The sequence below is a fragment of the Zalophus californianus genome, chromosome 5, assembly GCF_009762305.2.
Source record: "Zalophus californianus isolate mZalCal1 chromosome 5, mZalCal1.pri.v2, whole genome shotgun sequence".
Taxonomy (NCBI): domain Eukaryota; kingdom Metazoa; phylum Chordata; class Mammalia; order Carnivora; family Otariidae; genus Zalophus; species Zalophus californianus.
In genome coordinates, this window is record NC_045599.1 from 94,486,822 (window position 1) to 94,496,982 (window position 10,161).

Below are 10,161 nucleotides of genomic sequence, written 5' to 3' on the forward strand. Positions count from 1 at the left end.
GGGCCGTCAGACTCTGACTGGGACTAACACTGTTGGCCCCCAGTTCTCAGATCTTCGGAGTCAGACTGAGTTTTCTGGTTGTCCAGCCTGCAGATGTCAGACTGTAGGACCTCTTGAACTTCACAAGCACATAAGCCAGCTCCTATAATAAATGTCCTCTGATGTACATCTATGTACATCCTGTTGGTTCTTTGTCTGACCTGGAGAACCCTGAGGAATCCAGTGGAAGTGCCTGGCTTCCTGTGTACCAGGTCTGGAAAGCCCAGTCTCAGCAGAGACTCGGTGCCCCACTGACCCCAAGTAGCAGAGCCTTGGACTTGCAGGTCCGTGGGGATCTCAGCTTATGGATTAGAGCCCTTTCCCTGTTTTTGTTTTTGTTTTTTTTTTTCCCGCACCACCTAAAGTCTTCTTATGTGAGGCTAGAGAAGGGGGAGAGTGAATCATGAGAGAGGAGTTGCCACACCTGCCCCGGGTCTGATACTGGGTTTCAAGAACAAACAACAAACAAATGGATGGACATTTCTTCCACAGCCGAATGCTCCTGGCTCCCCCCACGAACAGTTGTCGAGTCAATATCAGGCAGTGGCTCAGCCTGGAAAGATGAGCAGTGAGGCCGGCTGGTTTCTGTTGAGCCTGTAAACTTTAATGCTCACTTCGATTCACAACCCAATTGTCTGTAAAATGAGGCCATTTTCGGCAGGTCCCTTAATTAGAATCCGTTTCTCTAACTCAGAGGCAAGAGGCTGAACCTGCTTTGCCAACATCTATTGATGGAGGGAGATGGGAGAATCCGCCCTGCAGGAGGGGAAGGATGGGGAGGGACGGTGTAGGGGGTGGGGGGAACTGGAGCCGGCTTGGATGTGTCCAGCTGCACGAGGAAGACAGACCAGGGAGCAAATTCTGGGATCGGGGAGGCAGTTTGGCCCCCTTCATTTTGGAACTAGTGAGGATGTTAGTTAAAGAAAGAGCTGAGAGTCAGTAATGACACCAGCAGTGACAACAGTCATAGACCCAGCTACCATTTCTGGGTCACTTCTTAGGGGCCAGGAAACTGCACATCACCTCACAGAATCCCCATGACAGTTCTCTTCCATTTCTGTCTTCTGATGCTTCCTGACAGGGGGCCAGGGCTCCCAAGGTGAGCCTTTGCTTTAGGCAAGCATCTGCTGAGTTCTTTCTTTAGGCACAGGGCTGCAAAGGTATCTGATAGGACCTTCCAGTCCTTGGGTAGAGATGAGTATTTAGGAAAGTCACCAAGCACCAAACAATGCTAAGTGCTGCATTAGCCATACAGGGTATGATAGAGCCAAGGAAGTAACAATGTAATCTCCTTCAGGTGGAATAGTTGTCTGGGCAGGGAGGGTACAAATGAACTGGGCTTTGAAGGGTGTGTAGGAGTTTGCCAACCGGAGAAGGTAGAAGGAAATGCTGGGCAAATAGAACACCTTGAACAAAAGCATGAAGGTGCTGGGGGAGTGACAAGAGCTTCAGTGTGCTATTACTGGGGGTATAAGAATATATGTGTTAGAGGGATGATCATAAGGAAGAGACACCAGGCTGGAGTGGGACTGTGACAAGGTTCACGCCATGCCATGAAGCTGGGTTTTATTCCCTAGACACTGGGGACTCACTGAAGGCTTTTAGCAAGGAGAATGATTTATCCAGTCCAGCTCTGTGGTCTAAAATGTCCCGTCAGTGCCAGCTGCGGAAACGGGCTGCTGAAGGAAGACGCACGTGGTGGGACCAGGGCGATGTAAAGTTACCGGGAAATAGCCTTGGGTTCATGGAAGCAACTGCCTAGCGCATCAAGCTGCCATGTGATGAAAGGGTGGTGTCTATAAGTAGTAAGTTCCCCGTCAGTGGAGGGATCCAAGCAGAGGGGAGGCCTCCTTCAGTTCCTTCTCTTCCCGAGACTCCCATGACTGATGGATGTGAGAAGGATCTCTCTAGCAGCGGCACGGTGGAGAAGGCCCCTCCATGCTCGCTCCCCCAAGCCCTGCCTTGTCACGGGGCTGCCCCGCTGCCACTCGCTCACTCAGCAGCCACCCCTGCACCCTTGACGGCAGAGTCCGACTCTCACGACAGGGCCGGCAAACCCCAGATCCTTTGCCACACTCCCAGCGGGTGAGCAGGGGCATAGAATCGAAGCCGGATCAAGGAGGCATTAGAAGAGGACTATTTTATTTTCGTCCCCACATGAAGGCCAGAAGTGAAGGAAACACACACTTTTCTGTCTGTCTGACGTTGGATGGAGTGGGCTGTACGAGGCTTGTGACTGTGACAGGACAGCAGAGGGTGGGATGGAGCTGCTGAGGCAATGGCCCTAAAGTTGCCGACACCCTGAGCCTTTGCTTGGGAAGACGACACATATCAGGGTGTAAGCCATTTTAAAGCCAGATGTTATGTTTCCTGCTGCTATATTCAGTCAGTCAGGAATATTGTTTTCACAAAAAACAAGATACAATTAAACACAGGTCCAGCTCCGAGAACACTGGTAAGCAATGTAGACTTTGACTTAAGTTGTTGTGGGGAGACAGAGGAGGGCATTGCACCCTACATTTTGCATTTTGGGAAAAAGTCTTCACCCTTTCTGCCCTTTCTCTCAAGTTCAGGTGCTTGCCGGCCTCTTCCCAGCTCTCAATGTCCTTCTCAACCTTTTTCCTTATGTGGAGCAATTTAGATTTTCCTCAACTTCTTCGCTAAGGAAAAGAGAGGTTCTTCTCTTGAATGTATCCACAAGGGAGGAAACCGGAGGGAAGGGGACACTTGAGCATGGTTTTGCAGCATGAGTAGGAGTTCTCCAAGTAGAAGAGGGAAGAGGGCATTCTGGACATAGGGAACTGCTTTTGTAAGTCTCAACTGTTTTCTTTCTATCACACACTGCAAATGCTAAATTTGAAGTCGACCCCTAGGCCTCATGTGGGAGGCTCTGGGCAGCTTGCTGAGCCTGGGGTTGGAGATCAGACCCAGATGCTACAGAGAGTGTGAGCAGAAGAGATGTCTCTGGGTCTTGGCAGCCTGGCAGCACACTGTCCTTGGTTGGAAGCGGCGGGGTGGGGAGGGTGGGGGAGCCCACTCTCAGGAAGAAGATGAAGGTGGCAGACCCCCTGGCATGGTGCCGACGGCAGGCTGGTGAGGTGCAGCGCTGGCGCGTGGGGTGCGCCCACATCCGGGCCTGCCCTGGCCGGGAACTCAGGCCTCCTGGGCAGGAGTTCCCTTCCCCACCCCACATGCTCGGCTGGGCTGGTGGGGGCCAGGTCTTGCCACCTACTGGCTGTGGGAGCCCAGGGAAGTCACTTCCTCTCTCTGTGCCTTTCTCACACCCGGGGCAACAGGAATGCCCACAGAGGCAGGATTAAGTGCAGTGCTTGTAGGTCTCCTGCACCTGGCTGGACTCCAGAAGAGGGTGGCCATGCCGTATGCATGCCTGGCTCCCAGTCTCATGCCCTTTCCTGGGTCCTAGTGTTAGCTCCCAGCAGGAGGCATGGCAAGAGAGGGGCAGTCTTCTAAATGGAGCTGGGAAATGAAACAAACAGGATGTGTACATTATTAACAGGTTATTAATATATGGGTTATTATTAACAGCTGCCTCCTTGGGTAATGTGCCTGACAGTGATGAAACAGCGCGTGCGTGTGTGCGTGCATATCTGTAAAGCCCTTCCAATCGCAAACACCTCACTAGCTCCCCCTCCAGTGCCCGGGCAGCTCTGGGACAGACGGTGCGACAGGGCCACAGAGAGCCTGTCTCCAGCCCCTGCCCTGCCCGCAGAGAGCTGCCATGGGAGCAGGAGGGTGGCTTCTGCCTTCCAAAGCTCTCTCAAGCCTATTTGCTTGGTGTCCAGGGTCTGGGCTCCACGAGGTCTGGGGACAGTGGTCCGGCCTCCACTGCAGAGCAAGGGGCACTTGCAGGAGGGAGGGTGGGGCTGGAGCCAAGTCAGGGATCGTGGCTGTCTTTGGCCCTCAGAATGGGGTGTCTAAAGCCTGGCCAGTACCAGCAACCTGCCTCATGTTCTATTTCCTCTTTAAACTCAACCTTGCAGAGATGGGGACACTGGTTGTCCCTCCTTCCTGTGAATACAGGGAACTCCAGAGGGTCTGCTGGGTTTTCTTCACCAGTTCTCTGCTTCCTCCATGACTGATATCACCTACAAGGGTGGGATACCTACAGGAAGTCATCACAGCAGGTGATGACTGTCTTTCAGATTCAAATTCTCTCTTTCTGGGGGCCAGGTTAGGGTTACCCCAGTCTAGATGCAGGGGAAATGGATGTGGCAAGTTAATTCATTTATTGAATTAATATTTACGGGGCACCTTCTATGTTTCAGACACTACTCTAGGGCTGGGGAAACAGTGGTGAATAGCTCAGACATCTCTCATGTAGCCTACTTTCTAGTGAATCAGAATATAAAAGCAAGTCAAGAAATTGAGAGAGGAATAAGTGCTTCAAAGTAAATGACACAGAGCTGCGTACTGGAGAGAGTCTAGGGGAGAGCAGCTTGCAATGGAGGGTGCAGTGAGGGCCTTGCTGGGGAGGTGACTTTGAACTGAGGTTTGATTGACAGATCGGAGTCTGCCACGGGAAGATCTAAAGCATGTGCAAAGGTCCTGGGGCAGGCAAGAGGCAAAGGCATCTGAGGACCAGAAAGAAGCCAGGATGTCTGGACAGAGGAGAGTGGTAGGGAAGAGCAAGCCAATGTTGGCAGATGTCATTTCACTCAGGGCCTTGAGGGCCATGGGGGGAGGTTGGGCTTTATTCTGAGAGTGGTGGGAAGCCACTGGCAGCTTTTAAACAGAAGAATGGCATGGACTGATTTACACTTTAAAAAAATGACTGAGATGAGTGCGTGAATGATGGATTGAGGTGGGCAAGAATGAAGGCACGGAGGCTGGCAGGGGGCCGGCAGGGGGCCGGCTTGGTGAACCGCTGAGAGATGGCAGAAACCTAGATTAGGGCGCCGGCCCAGGAAATGGAGTTCAGATCAGAATCTCTGTTCCTCTCCCACCTCCCAGCCCCAGCTCAAATGAGTCCCTGGTTCTTTGAGTCCTGCTCTGGCCTCCGTTGGTCTCATCATTGTCAAAAGGCATGAGGTGTGTGGAGTTTGGGGGCTGGGGTGATGTGCCCTTTGCTCTCGGACAGACTCGTGTGGTGTGCCAAGGCTCAGCCAGACCTGGGTTCAAATACGGGCCCCACGACTTACTGTGGGACCTTGGGCACGTTACTTCATTGCCATAGGCCTCAGTGTTCACATCTATAAAATAGGAACAATAATGCCTTCTTGTGATGAAATGTGAGAAGCCAGCCCAATGGCCAACACACAGTACAGGGCCTCCAGAAATGTCCGCTTAGTGCTTGCCATATAGTCCACATCTTTTCCCTACCCAGCACGTGGGTGGGGAGGGGGGAGCCCAAGTGGCCTGTCTAGAAAGTCCCCCAGTAATGAAAATGTCAGCAGCTGAAGAAACAGAGCCAAGCTCTGCTCTGACGGTGGTGGTGGCAATGAATGATTTATGTCCAGCATAATGGTTACATAAGCAGCTGTTACATTTTAAAAGCATCATGCAAACAATATGAAACATTTATTTAAGTGGTTCTGCACTATGGGGAATTTGATTTAATCAGCCTTTATTTCTGTTCTCATTAGAATGAAGTCTGGCAACTCTAGTAGACAGCCCTACCTCCATTTGGTAGCTTCCAGCTACTGAAAGCAAATATTTTTACTGTGTCACAATTAAACATTTATACAGCACCCGGCTCCCCATCTGGCCTGCGGATGGGTGGGGAGGTGCAGGGAATTCATACCACGGAAGTCTTGCACAGAATGAAGCAAGAGGTACCCCCGCATCTAACAGAATTAATAAAGCATATGAAGAGCCCATTTGAAAATGAGAAAGTTCACTGATTCATAACACTTCTCGGATGCACTGCAAAAGCTGTACGTAGGTAATCTGAGGATTCTCTAGGTGGGCTTTTTTTTTATCTTTGTTGTTCTGGCCCAAGTGGGATAATTTTGTTTTTGTTTTTAATTCTAAGACCATCATGACTTACAGACCGTGGAAGACGCTAAGAGGAGCCTCTGAGGATGATGGGATTTACTTGAAATTCCACCAGGATTTCTATGAATTATGTCCCCAGATTTAGGATAGGGGTTCCCCTGGGGAGAGACTGGGGAGGCGGTTATACAAGGTGTTTTTTTATGGAATTGGCAATGCTTTATTTCTTAAGCGGGTGATGGCAACATGGATATCTTGTACAATTCTGTAGTTTTTTTGTATGCGGATAATACCAATAGAAAAAAAGAAAAAAAGAATTTGCTGGGTAAAAAAAAAAAAGTGAAATTCTAGTCTTGGCTCTGCCACTATCTTTATGAATCTTAGACTCCCCTCCTGCCTTTTCTGGGCCTCAGTTTCCCTGTCTATGCAATGGCAGAGTTGGACCAGAGCAGTGTTTCTCAAAGTTCGTTCTCTGGATCACTTCTCAAGTGATGTCCCTTAAAAAAAAAATAGTTCCCTAATTAAATAAGTCTGGGAAACGCTGTGTACTGTCCGCCCTCTGGGAGATCATCGAATGTTAGAGGTTCTGAGAAGTCCTGTGGCAAAGAGGTCTGTTTTGTTAAAGACCCATTTAACCATCATGAGGTACCAGTGTTCTATAAAATAGTCTTTGAGATTTGTTATTCTGGATTAGTTCAAAGATCCTTTTGAAGTCTATATTCTTGAAGTTAATAATTTAAGCCAGCTTCCTGCCTCGAGCAGGACAATCTCTATCCCTGGAATAGAGAATGAGGACATCCCAGCTCATCACTTTTCTCTAGGTTAGCCAACTGAGCATTCTTCCTTCCTGCCACACGTTCTCTTCCTGTACCTGGGCTCGTGCCATCCCACTGGTGGGAAACTCTTCCCCAGCCACTCACCGAAATTCCTACATGTCTTTCCTTTCTCCTTGGCTCCCCACCCTATAAGTGTAAATTGTCCAGATTGTCTATTGCTTAGTGTGAGATGACAAAACTCAGGACCAGAGAGGTTGTGTGGCTGAGACATGGTCACAAAGCCAGGGAGTGCCAGGGCTGAAACCAGAACGAAGTTCCTTTCTTATTCCCCTCAAATACTTGCTTTATATCCAATTTACGTCCTGCTTAGTGTTGCAATTGAAGGACAATTTCAGTCCTCACATACTATCATGATGCTGTTCTTCTTGTTATTGTGTAGCTGTGACGGTTTTGTAGGGCTCCCCTGGGAAGACTCTAATCTCCTTAAAGGTGCACGTCATGTTGGTGTCTGTGCAAAACCCAACACTATCCCGAGGACTGCAAGGTGCTGACAGCTCTGTCAGTACCAGGTCAGCGAATGCCCCACCTGCTTCTTCCTCTGCCTGCCGAGCCGTTGTGGTGCCAAGCACTCCTCTCTGGAGTGATTGGAATCACATCAGCTCTCATCATAGGTTCTTAATCAACTATTCGCATTGGAAAAACCCTGATGAACTGAAATCCTTGCGTGACCACACCCGATCTGAGTGAGAAAGGTACAACTTGGAAGAAACCAGGCTTTTTACCATGGATTAAAAGAGAAGTTGTATATTTTCTGGGGAGAAGCCCTTTATATAATCACACAGAGAAATTAGGTGTGAAAAAAAAGGAACTCTGTCTTTTTGAAGGCTCGTTTTAAACATATCCTGGAAAACAGTATCATTTTCTGCCAAATCCTTATGCAACTAGGAAACAAAAATGAACCCTGGCTTTGGTTCGCCACGTGTTGACTTGAATTTGCTCTATGACTGCATATCTGCCCTGGGGACCAACTCCAAAATGACACCCCCCCCCGCAAGTGCTTTTGGGGGAGCTAGTCCTGAGGACGATTTTATTGGATGCAGCTAGTTTTGTTGGAGATGGTTTTTCAGGAGAGGAGCATCTGTCCACTAGATGGCAGTGTGTCTGCGGTCAGCTCTCAGTAGGTCTGTTGGGGGCGGGGGACGGCACCCACGGAAGGGTAAGCCACCTCCACATGGGGCTCTTGAGCCCTTGAAGGGTGACTAGTCCGAATTGGGGTATGCTCTCTGGGAGGGAGGGATTACAATATCTTATGAATAACTGTTTTCTATTGATTGCATCAAATGACATGTTGAATATATTGGGTTAAATAAAATATAATATTAAAACTGATTTCACCTGTTTTTGTTTGCTTTTTAATGTGGCTACTAGAAAATGTAAAATGACATGTGTGACCTCATTATATTTTTGCTGGCAGAGAAGAGAGAACAGAGTGGGTGGGGAAGGTGGTGAGGGGACAGCTGGGCAGAGGCAGCATGAGGTCGTGTGCAAAATGGAAGCGTGCGGGCTTTGGCAGATGACCAGCTGGGCTTGAGTTGTGGCTCTCCTCATTTATTCTGGACTCAGGGTTCAATCACTTTAGGCCTTGTTTTCCCCATCGGTAAATGGGCCCACACATGTTACCTGTTCATATGAATGTTGAGAGGCTTACTTGTAGGATAGCCAGAAGCTGAGATCCACTCAAACCTGCATCCCAATGCAACATTAACAGCACCCCTTTCAGTCCCAGAACTCTCCCAGTTAAAGCAATACATGATACGGTCTCCCTAGTTAAATGAGATTACGAATATTGAGCACCTGGCACGTTGTGAGCACATAGTTTTATATACAAAAGATTTTATAACTCAGATATGACAGATGCTGATCTCTGTAACTCCACGCAATTGTAACTTCGAGCCCTACTTCTGCTTACAGCACAAAACTCAGTCTAGTCATTTTCAGGGAAATTCGGTTATTTCAGAATTATATTCAAATCCAGAGTTCTATCTGTTTCCTTTCTTCCAATGGTAGTATCTGTGTTGGGCGGAGGTCATGCCGGAAGAGGGGATTTGGGCATTTACTTGTTTCCTCCACTGGATGTTATTCCTCCAGCTCTTTGGTCACTGGCTCCGTGGCTCATGAAGTCACGGCCCACATATCTCATCCGCTGTGCCACCCCCACCCCCCTTCCCCGGGATCTCTGTCTCTGCACCTTCCTAGGGTCTGGCTGTGGTTTATCTTTGCAGGGGTCAGTACCAGAGGCTGAGTCTGTCCATCCCTCTGTGTAAGCTCCCTCCTTCCTCACTCAGACAGCGACTTCACACAGTATAGCAGGAAGATCCATTCAGTCAGTAACCACAGAGCCTTTGTACCTACTTAGACTGAGACCCTTGGCTGACCTCATGGGATACAAAGACAAAAAATGTCACCAGCCTCAAGGACAGCACAGTCTTAACCCAGATACTCACCCAAGTACCAAGTGGAAAAGAATCACTTCCAGGAAAGAAGTACAACTAAGGTTAGGACTTTGGAATGCGTTACTTACGGGAAAGAAAACCATGTGGGGATAAGCTTTGTTGAACAGCCTTTGAGGAGCTCTTGGAAGGTGGTGGGATGGTGATCTAGCAGAGGACACAGCATGAGCAAAGACTTGGGCATATAAAGACCCAGCGGTTCAGTTTGTATGAAGGCCTTTGGGTGGAAGGTTGAGGCATTTGGATTTGGTCATCTTGGCCCTGGATTTTGAGTGGAGGAGTAGATAGGACCAGAATCATATTTCAAGGACCCTTTGCCAGAAGTTACACATAACACAGACTGAGGAGGGGAGGTGCGGAGGAGACCTGGATGAGGGAGCGAACTGGAAAAATGGTGTGAAGGGGTCGTTTGAAAAAGACATTGCTGAGGTCGACTTCACAGTCTTTGGGCCCTGAAAGGATGTGACAAATTAAAGAGGGGCAGATGGGAAAAGAAGAGAGAATTCGGTTTGGGAATAAACGTTGAAGTCCTGCGATGGGCGTGAGTGTTACGGGTTCTCTGGTTGTCCACATGAAGATTTCTGGTGGGCAAGAGCAGCTATCAGGAGAGAAAGTCAAGTTGGACAGGCCAACCAGAGAGTCATTTTATTTTAGGGAATTGGGACCGAGGGGAAGAAGGAAAAGCAAATAGGGTAAGTGTATCAGTCGGAGTCTCAACCAGAAACAGATGCCATACTAAATTGTGGTGATATGAGGAGAGTTTATTTATAAAGGGGCTAATGACAAAGGTGTCAGTGGGGTTTAGAGACAGCACAGGGAGAGCTGGGCAACCTCTCTCTCTCCTCTCCCTGCACCGGCGGGGAGGGGGGGGTCACCAGCACCCA